The following is a 10494-nucleotide window of genomic DNA, read 5'->3' as shown; positions in this document are numbered from 1 at the left end:
ACCTAGTGGTGTCTTGCCATAATGTCTGTTGCGCCGCGGACAACACTCCGAACTGGTGGTTCTCTGCTGTAATGACATGCCCACTCTGGGCAACACTCCCACCTGGTGTTGTGCTGCCACAATGACTGGTCCGCCATGGATAACAGGCCCTTCTGGTGGTGTTCTGCCGCAATGACAGATCAGATGTGGACAATACTTCCGTCTGGTGGTGTCCTGCCGTAATGGAGGACAACACTCCCACTCGGTAGTGTCCTACCTCAATGACAAGTGCGCTGTGTATAACATTCCCACCTGGTGTTGTCCTGCCGCAATGCCATTTTTGGTGTGGACAACACCCCACTTGCCTGTGTCCTGGCGGAAGAACTGATCTCTCGCAGACAACACTCTCACCTTGTGGTGTCTTCTGCAATGACAGCTTGGCTGTGCACAAAACTTCCACCTGCAGGTGTCCTGCTGGAAGGACTGATCCCTTGTGGACAGTACTCCCACCTGGTGGTGTCCTGCCTTAATGACAGATCAGTTGTGAACAACACTTCTGTTGTCCTGCCCCAAATGACAGGACCACCGTGGACAACATTTCAACTGGTGGTGTCCTGCCCTAATGACAACCCATCTATGGAGAACACTCCCACCTGGTGGTGTTCTGCTGTAACAGCAGATCCACTGTGGACAACACTTCCACTGATGCTGTGCTGCCTTAATGACATGTCCAGTGTGGACATGACTCCCACCTGGTGGCGACCTATCACAATGACAGTTCCACTGTCCACAACACTCCGACCAGCTGGTTTTTTGCCATATTGCGATGCCCCCTGTGTACAACACTCCCACCTGCTGGTGTCCTGCTGCAAGGACTGATGCGTTGTAAACAACACCCCCATCTTCTGGTGTCCTGCCACAATGACAGATTAGATGTGCGCAACACTCCCTTCTAGTGGTGCCTTGCTGCAATGACAGTTCCACTGTGGACAACACTCCCACCTGGTGGTGACCTGTTGCAATAACAGTTCTGCAACCTAACCCTAACCCTATTGCAAAGTCCTCTGTTAGGAGGGGCCAGATTCAACAAAGGCAAGTGCTGGACCTGGTTAATGAAGGCGTGGGCCAGATCAAAGTGGCAGGGTCGCGTGAAACTGAATCTCAAGTGACGAGATCAAAAAGCACAAGAGGGCTGATTCTCCCATTGCACCCATACTCTCAACCTAACCTTACAGTGACATGCTCTTCATTCCCCCGGCCCACGAAAGGCCAATAATAAAGCCCAGATAGCCACAAGGAGAGAAAGATCCAGTAAATTAAACCCAAGATGGGGCTACAGAAATCAAGTTAGTCCTAAACTCAGGTGCAGTTATGCTGAATGACCCGTAAACACTGTCAATTAAACACATGCAATCCCAGGCATACAGATGCCAGGTAATGGTGTTTAAAAATATCATTACCCTCAGAATTACATGCCTCTCATTATCCTGGTCCATGGGAAAAACACAAGCAGGGTCTGAGGAGACACTGCTGGGCCACCTCGGGGAGTTTGACTAATGATTAAAGGCCTGAAACACCTGACGATCCGAGGGTGCATTACTGATTATGTGCCCCAGTGCGCACCCGGTTCGTTGAACCAGGTGGTGTCGGACCACAATAATGAAAGGCATGGGCCAGATTAACCCGGCTTCAACATATGAGCCTATCCGCCATAGCACCTCATACATCACCACTCAAAACTCTGCAGCCTTACCTCTTCCAGCCACACATATACATCCACCAGCCTGACACTCAAACCTAATCCTAAAGTCGAAAGGGGCACACACCCCCACAGACCATAGGCACGTCTCAATTAACCCTGGCTTCAGCCCCACAAACCCGAAGCACACCCCGATTAACCCTTACAAGACCCCCAGAAACCCGATGTCCTATGTCAGGAGGGGCAAGATTCAAGAAAGGCATGTGTTGGACCTGGTTAATGAAGGCGTGGGCCAGATCAAAGTAGCAGGGATGCGTGAAACTGAATCTCAAGTGACGAGATCAAAAAGCACAAGAGGGCTGATTCGCCCACTCCCCGCATACTCTCAACCTAACACTAACTGTAACCTAAGAATAACCCAAACCCACCTAGTGGTGTCTTGCCGCAATGACCGTTCCGCCGCGTTCAACACTCCGACCTGGTTGTTCTCTGCTGTAATGACATGCCCGCACTGGGCAATACTCCCACCTGGTGTTGTGCTGCCACAATGGCAGGTCCGCCGTGGATAACAGGCCCACCCGGTGGTGTCGTACCTCAATGACATGTGCGCTGTGTATAACATTCCCACCTGGTGGTGTCCTGCCGCTATGTCAGTTTTGGAGTGGACAATACCCCACTTGCCTGTGTCCTGTTGGAAGAACTGATCTCTTGCAGACAACACTCTCACCTTGTGGTGTCTTCTGCAATGACAGTTTGGCTGTGCACAACAATTCCACCTGCAGGTGTCCTGCCACAATGACAGATCAGATGTGGACAACAATTCCACCTGGTGTTGTCCTGCTGCAATGACAGGACCACTGTGGACAACATTTCAACTGGTGGTTTCCTGCCGTAATGACAGGTCTAGTGTGGACATGACTCCCACCTGGTGGTGAACTGTCACAATGACAGTTCCGCTGTCCACAACATTCCAACCTGCTGGTGTTCTGTCGTATTGAGACGCCCCCTGTGTATAACACTCCCACCTGCTGGTGTCCTGCCGCAAGGACTGATCCGTTTTAAACAACACTCCCATCTTCTGGTGTCCTGCTGCAAGGACTGATCCATTTTAAACAACACTCCCATCTTCTGGTGTGCTGCCACAATGTCAGATCAGATGTGGACAATACTCCCACCTGGTGGTGTCCTGTTGCAATGACAGCTCCGGTGAGGACAGCACTTCCACCTGGTGGCGACCTGTCGCAATGACAGTTCTGCAACCTAACCCTAACCCTATTGCGATGCCCTTTGTCAGGAGGGGCCAGATTCAACAAAGGCAAGTGCTGGACCTGGTTAATGAAGGCATGGGCCAGATCAAAGTGGCAGGGTCGCGTGAAACTGAATCTCAAGTGACGAGATCAAAAAGCACAAGAGGGCTGATTCTCCCACTGCCCCCATACTCTCAACCTAACCTTACAGTGACATGCTCTTCATTCTCCTGGCCCACGAAAGGCCAATAATAAAGCCCAGATAGCCACAAGGAGAGAGAGATCCAGTAAATTAAACCCAAGGTGGGGCTACAGAAATCAAGTTAGTCCTAAACTCAGGTGCAGTTATGCTGAATGCCCAGTAAACACTGTCAATTAAACACATGCAATCCCAGGCATACAGATGGCAGGTAATGATGTTTAAAAATATCATTACCCTCAGAATTACATGCCTCTCATTATCCTGGTCCATGGGAAAAACACAAGCAGTGTCTGAGGAGACACTGCTGGGCCACCTCGGGGAGTTTGACTTATGATTAAAGGCCTGAAACACCTGACGATCCGAGGGTGCATTACTGATGATGTGCCCCAGTGCGCACCCGGTTCGTTGAACCAGGTGGTGTCGGACCACAATAATGAAAGGCATGGGCCAGATTAACCCGGCTTCACCATATGAGCCTATCCGCCAGATCACCTCATACATCACCACTCAAAACTTTGCAGCCTTACCTCTTCCAGCCACACATATACTTCCACCAGCCTAACACTCAAACCTAATCCTAAATCGAAAAGGGGCACACACCCCCACAGACCATAGGTACATCTCGATTAACCCTGGCTTAAGCAGGGGCAAGATTCAAGAAAGGCAAGTGTTGGACCTGGTTAATGAAGGCGTGGGCCAGATCAAAGTGGCAGGGTTGTGTGAAACTGAATCTCAAGTGACGAGATCAAAAAGCACAAGAGGGCTGATTCGCCCACTGCCCGCTTGAACTCAACCTAACCCTAACCCTAACCCTAAACCTAACCCTAACCCTAACCCTTAACCCTAACCCTAACCCTTAACCCTAACCCTAACCCTTAACCCTAACCCTAACCCTAACCCTTAACCCTAACACTAACCCTAACCCTAACCCTAATGCCCTAACCCTAACCCTAACCCTAACCCTAATGCGGGCCCTAACCCTAACCCTAACCCTAATGCGGGGGCCCTAACCCTAACCCTAACCCTTACCCTAACCCTAATGCGGGGGGGGGACCCTAACCCTAACCCTAACCCTAACCCTTACCCTAACCCTAACCCTAATGCGGGGGGGGGACCCTAACCCTAACCCTAACCCTAAACCCTAACCCTAACCCTAACCCTAACCCTAAACCTAACCCTAATGCGCGCGGGCCCTAACCCTAACCCTGACCCTGACCCTAAACCTAACCCTAATGCGCGCGGGCCCTAACCCTAACCCTGACCCTGACCCTAACCCTAACCCTAACCCTAACCCTAACATTTCCAGGATCAAAAGATGCCCTAATAAGGATATTCAATTGGACAGCTTTCTGGGGGCCAAATTCATCCATGCCACTGCTGTCCTTGACAAGTTAGAGCCACAGCCGGAAATTAAGAAGGTCATCCTTTCTTTCGGAATAAACAACAGGTCCCATAAACTAACAACAGCTGCTAAACAGCTTCAACAACTACTGAGGATGGCCAGCATTAAATTTCCCCATGCCAGTATCTGGGTGCCGGAATTAAACTTTAGCCTCAGCTTGACAGAGGCAGAACAAGCAACCCTGGGCCAACTAAATGAGGTTATTAGAACTAAGAATCATATCCCTGCAATCCCGGCGAGACAGTTTAAGGTAGACACAGACCATATCCATTGGACAGAGAGCACAGCCCAGACAATGGTCAAGAGGTGGATGCAGGCCTTAAACTAGAGTGGGGACAAAGCCAAGAGAGGCAGGGTCCACGACTGGGAGAGACCATCGTGAACCTCTCCCGTACATTCACCCCTACAGAAACCCAGCAAAAGGTTCTGAACAGGGGCCTGACTTTTGTACCGACTGCAAAACTCCATAAGGAGCAGATTGAGAGGGACATGAACAAGTTCTATAGGAGACTGGTACTCGTTGACTATTTCGGTGAGTCAGAACGTAGAAAGACCCCTTTCACCCCTCCCTCGAACTGGATGCCCAAGAGAAGGTACAGGTCCGAAGCTATTTTAGAATTTAAGAGCACACTGGGTGAGATAATAGAGAGGGAGAGGGAAGTACAGGATAAGCCCAATCTAACTAGGAAGGAGAGAGCAGCCCTGACAGAACTGAGGGAAAACATGGACATTGTTATCAAACCAGCGGATAAAGGGAGCAGCATAGTTATCATGGACAAACAGCAATACCTATTTGAAGCACACAGACAATTAAACAACACGGAGCACTACACGAAACTAAAGGAACCCATATATTGGGAAACACACACAGAAATTAGGAACATTTTGCAAAAACTGGAAAGGACTGGGTACCTCAAAGGGAAGCAAGTAGAGTACCTGACAGGGATGCAGCCACGGGCGAGAAAGTTTTATATCCTTCCCAAAATACACAAGAAGCCAGACTCGTGGACTGTTCCAGGGGAAATTCCACCCGGCAGGCCCATCGTGTCAGACTGCAGCAGTGAGTCATACGGGATAGCGGAGTTCATTGATGCCTGCCTTAATCCACTCTCACAGAAACACCCCAGCTACATCAAGGACACGTATCACTTTGTCCGGATAGTCAATTCCATGTCAGTGCCCCCTGGGGCCATACTCTTCACCATGGACATCGAAAGCCTGTACACCAATATTGAAACGGACAGGGGTATAGAGGCAGTGAGGGACATCCTACGGAAGAACCCTCAGCTAGGGAGACCGGACGAGGCCTTGCTAGAACTCCTTCACCTCAGCCTGACTAAAAATGACTTTGAATTCGATGGTAAATTCTACCTACAAGTCAAGGGCACAGCAATGGGAAAGAAGTTTGCTCCAGCCTATGCCAATATATACATGGCTGGGTGGGAGGAGACAGTCTATCCAAAGTGCCCTAAAAAACCCATGTGTCTCTATAGATACCTGGATGACATCTGGGGAGTGTGGACACACTCAGAGGGGGAATTAGAGGAATTTATTCAAATCCTAAACACTCATCACCCATCCATTAAGGTTAAAGCTATAACAAATAAGGAGAAGATTGACTTCCTGGACACCACAGCGTTTAAACTAGCACCAGAAAGTGGCAACCGAAAACTAGCTACCAAGGTATTCTTTAAAACCACAGACACACACACCCTCCTACACACAGGGAGTCACCATCCCAAACACACCTTCAGAGGCATTGTCAAGGGACAGCTGACCCGGTTTCACCGCATTTGCACTAGGCCGGAGGACTTCCACCAGGCCACAACCATCCTCTTCTCTGCACTTAGACACAGGGGCTACAGCAGAAGGAGACTTAGGCACATTAAATCTGACTTTCTGAAAAGTATCACAAATCCCCGACCACAGAACATCACAACACAGAAACTACCCTTGATAACGGGATACAGTGGGATGGCAGTGAATATTCACAGGATGGTCAAAACACGCTTTGAGCAACTGAAAACGGAAGTGGGGACACTGGGACAATACACCATTGTCTCAGCCTTCAAAAGGGGTAGGAATCTGAAAGACATACTAGTCAGTACCAAAGTACGAGCAGCGCCAAACTGTGAGGTGGGAAACTGCAGGGCATGCATATACCTGAGAATTTCAAAAAGCATACACAACAGAGCCACAGGAAAGTGGGCCGAGATAGAGCAGAGGATAACTTGTGAACAAAAGAATGTAGTATATGCCATCCTGTGCACAGAATGCCATATTATATACATCGGGGAGACGGGCAACAGCTTGAGAACCAGACTCACGGGACACCTCAGTAACATCAGAAGGGGAAACCAAAACAGACCAGTTAGCAGGCACTTCCAGGAGCATGGGACGTACCCCTTAAAAATATTAGGCCTGGAAACTAACATAAACTGGTCAAACGCCCAAAGAAAACTAGCAGAGAGGAGATGGATTGAAACACTGCATACTTATTCTCCGTACGGCCTAAATGAGGCCTAAAAAGCTAGGCTGCCCTGAAACTAACATCTTCACAACCCGTAAATACGGATGCTCTTCTCGCCAGGGGGCTAAACTCACCCCACACCACCAGTTATATACCCTTTAAAATAGCATTACCCTCAGAATTACATGCCTTTCATTGTCTGGTCCAGGGGAAATACACAAACCAAGCCTGATCAGCTTTGGTGGGGCCACTTCGGGGAGGGTGTATGATGATTAAAGGCCCGAAACACCTGATGATCCGAGGGTGCATCACTGACGAAGTGTCCCAGTGCACACCCGGTTCGTTGAACCAAGTGGTGTCGGATTACGATAATGAAAGGCATGGACCAGATTAACCTGATTTCCCCATACAAGCCTAGCCGCCGTAGCAGCTCATACTCAAAACTCTGCAGCCTAACCTCTCCCAGCCAAACATATACATCCACCAGCCCTACACTCAAACCTAATCCTAAAGTCCAAAAGGGGCACACACCCCCACAAATACTGGACACTTCCCGATTAGCCCTGGCTTCAGCCCCACAAACCCTAAGCACACCCCGATTAACCCTTGCTAAACCCCCACAAACCCGATGTCCTACGTCTGGAGGGGCGAGATTCAACAAAGGCAAGTGTTAGACCTGGTTAATGAAGGCGTGGGCCAGATCAAAGTGGCAGGATCGCATGAAACTGAATCTCAAGTGACAAGATCAAAAAGCACAAGAGGGCTGATTCGCCCGCTGCCCGCATAATCTCAACCTAACCTCTCCCAGCCAAACATATGCATCCACCAGCCCAACACTCAAACCTAATCCGTAAGTCCAAAAGGGGCACACACCCCCACAAATACTGGACACTTCCCGATTAGCCCTGGCTTCAGCCCCACAAACCCTAAGCACACCCCGATTAACCCTTGCTAAACCCCCACAAACCCGATGTCCTACGTCTGGAGGGGCGAGATTCAACTAAGGCAAGTGTTAGACCTGGTTAATGAAGGCGTGGGCCAGATCAAAGTGGCAGGATCGCATGAAACTGAATCTCAAGTGACAAGATCAAAAAGCACAAGAGGGCTGATTCGCCCGCTGCCCACATAATCTCAACCTAACCTCTCCCAGCCAAACATATGCATCCACCAGCCCAACACTCAAACCTAATCCGTAAGTCCAAAAGAGGCACACACCCCCACAAACCCTAGGCACTTCCCGATTAGCCCTGGCTTCAGCCCCACAAACCCTAAGCACACCCCGATTAACCCTTGCTAAACACCCACAAACCCGATATATACATCCACCAGCCCAACATCCAAACCTAATCCTAAGGTTCAAAAGGGGCACACAGACCCACAAACCCTTGGCTCTTCCCTATTAACCCTGGCTTCAGCCCTACAAACCCCAAGCACACCCCGATTAACCCTTGCCAAACCCTCACAAACCCGGTCCTATGTCAGGAGGGGCAAGATTCAACAAAGGCAAGTGTTGGACCTGGTTAATGAAGGCGTGGGCCATATCAAAGTGGCAGGTTTGCGTGAAACTGAATCTCAAGTGACGGGATCAAAAAGCACAAGAGGACTGATTCGCCCACTGCCCTGGATACACTCAACCTTACCCTAACCCTCGCATTGGTGGTGGAGTTTGAGGCATGTAGTTTGAGCGGTGGAGTTTGAATGATGGAGTTTGAGGATTGGAGTCTGAGGGGTTACGTTTGGGGTATGGAGTTAGAATGGTCGAGTTTGAGGCATGGACTCTGATAAGTGCAGTTTGAGGAATGGAGATTGATGGGTTGAATTTGATGAGGGTGTTAAAGGGTTTGAGTTTCAGGTGTGAATATTCAAGGGTGCAGTTTGAGTGGTAGAGTTTGAGGGATGGTATTTGAATGGTTTAGCTTGAGTCATGGAATTTAAGCAGTGGATATTGAGTGGTGGAGTTTGAGGGGTGGAGTTTGAAGGGTGGGGTTTGAGGTGTTGTGGTTGAGCCTTGGAGTTTGAGGGTTTAAGTTTGAATTGTGGAGTTTGAATGGCGGAGTTTCAGAGGTGGAGTTTGATGAATGCAATTTGAGGACTGGAGATTGAGGGGTTGTGCCTGAGGTTTGAGGGGTTGAGTTTCACATGTGAATATTGAGTGGTGCAGTTTGAGGGGTGAAGTCTAAGGGGTGGAGTTTGAGGGGTGGAGTCTGAGATGTGGAGTTTGAGGTGTGGAGTTTCTGGCATGAAATTTGAGAGGTGGAGTTTGAGGGGTGGAATTTTTAGGGGTGGAGTTTCAGGACGTCTCTGGCAGTCGCCTGGGTGAGGGTGTCTAATGATTAAAGACCCGAAACACCCAATGACCCAAGGTTGCATTACTGATAATGTATCCCAGTGGTATTGGACCATGTTAATGAAAGACACCGGCCAGATTAAAGTGGCTGCCCTACACTACTCTATCCGCCATAGTCCAACATACCTCGCCACACTAAACTGCACAAACTTGTATCTTCACTTATATCACCACATATACGTCCACCAGCCCTACCCTCAAACCTAATCCTAAGGTCCAAGGGTCACACACGCCCACTATACCGAGACGCACCCTGAATAACCCTGGCCACACCTTCACAAACCCAATTACTTGTAAGGAGGAGGAAGATCCAAGAAAGGCAGGTGTTGGCCCTGGTTAATGAAGGCGTGGGCCAGATCAAAGTGCCAGGGGTTGTGACGAGATGAAGAAGCACAAGAGGGCTGATTCGACACTGCCCACATACTCACAACCTAACCTTACAGTGACACATTCTTCATTCTCCCAGTTGACAAAATGCCAACAAAAAAGCCAAGATACCCAAAAGGCGAGAGAGAACCAAAAAGGATGAACCCAAGCTGGGTCGACGGAAAACAAGTCACCACTAAACTCAGTGACAGGATGGAGTGACACTGAATCTCCAGTTCTCAGCCTAACCCAAGCCCGCTCCCCACCAGGGGGCCAAATTCACCCAACATCCCAACTAAACCAGACAGCACCCCAAATAACCCAGACCAGGCTTATGTAACACCAGGTGCCACCAACCTCTCTCTCTCCCCACAGGGGGGGGGGGGGCCTGCATCCCCAGTCCTCAGCCCTACCCCTAAACCTACCATCTCCAACCCTCTTACAGACCCCCTTAAACCCAAGACCTCTCCCAACTGGGAGGCCAAAATCACCCAACTTCACCAGCAGTTCGGTTCCTCTTCCAACTCTCCCCCCCTCCTGCACTGCCAGTTCCCACCCCACCTTTCTTCACCGTGAAATCTCCACTACCATTAACCAACTATACCCCCAATCCTGGCCCTCCCCTCCACACCCCTCAAAATTTACTGAACAATCCCCAAATCACAGCACCCATTCCCTATATTAAAACCCTCCAAACACTGACCATAAACATAACCCCACCATCGTAACTTCAACTCCAGAATGGAGGTTAACGAGGAGGAAGATCCTAATAAAGCCAAGTC

The sequence above is a fragment of the Hemitrygon akajei genome, chromosome 10 (assembly GCF_048418815.1).
Source record: "Hemitrygon akajei chromosome 10, sHemAka1.3, whole genome shotgun sequence".
NCBI lineage: Eukaryota > Metazoa > Chordata > Chondrichthyes > Myliobatiformes > Dasyatidae > Hemitrygon > Hemitrygon akajei.
This window is presented reverse-complemented; position numbering follows the sequence as displayed.